This window comes from Penaeus monodon, chromosome 20, assembly GCF_015228065.2.
Source record: "Penaeus monodon isolate SGIC_2016 chromosome 20, NSTDA_Pmon_1, whole genome shotgun sequence".
In the NCBI taxonomy this organism is placed as follows: Eukaryota; Metazoa; Arthropoda; class Malacostraca; order Decapoda; family Penaeidae; genus Penaeus; species Penaeus monodon.
In genome coordinates, this window is record NC_051405.1 from 12,962,887 (window position 1) to 12,963,122 (window position 236).

Here is a 236-nt window from a genome sequence, read left to right on the forward strand (position 1 = left end):
GGTATTAAGAATGGAAGCGGGAAAGATCTCGGCGCAGCGCCATGATGCAGAAGGGGAGGGCTGAGGGTCGCCCGGCCGGCCGCCCTTAGTCCTCGGGCGCCCCCGTCCGCCGCAGCCCCTCGCCAGGAGGAGCTCGACCGCCGGCACAGACAGGCCAATTTCCGCGGCTCCTGGGCTCGCCGGCATCGATCAGGGCAAGGTGGAGTGTTTCGGGGACGGGGTGCACCTACGGCCTC

At 69.1% G+C, this 236-nt stretch overlaps 1 protein-coding gene across 1 annotated transcript in view; it reads left to right on the forward strand.

Annotated features, from left to right (window-relative positions):
* The window catches only part of LOC119585640 (EH domain-binding protein 1-like), a gene marked incomplete in the record, with an annotated part of 320,960 nt that overhangs the window by 141,494 nt on the left and 179,230 nt on the right, over positions 1-236 (forward strand).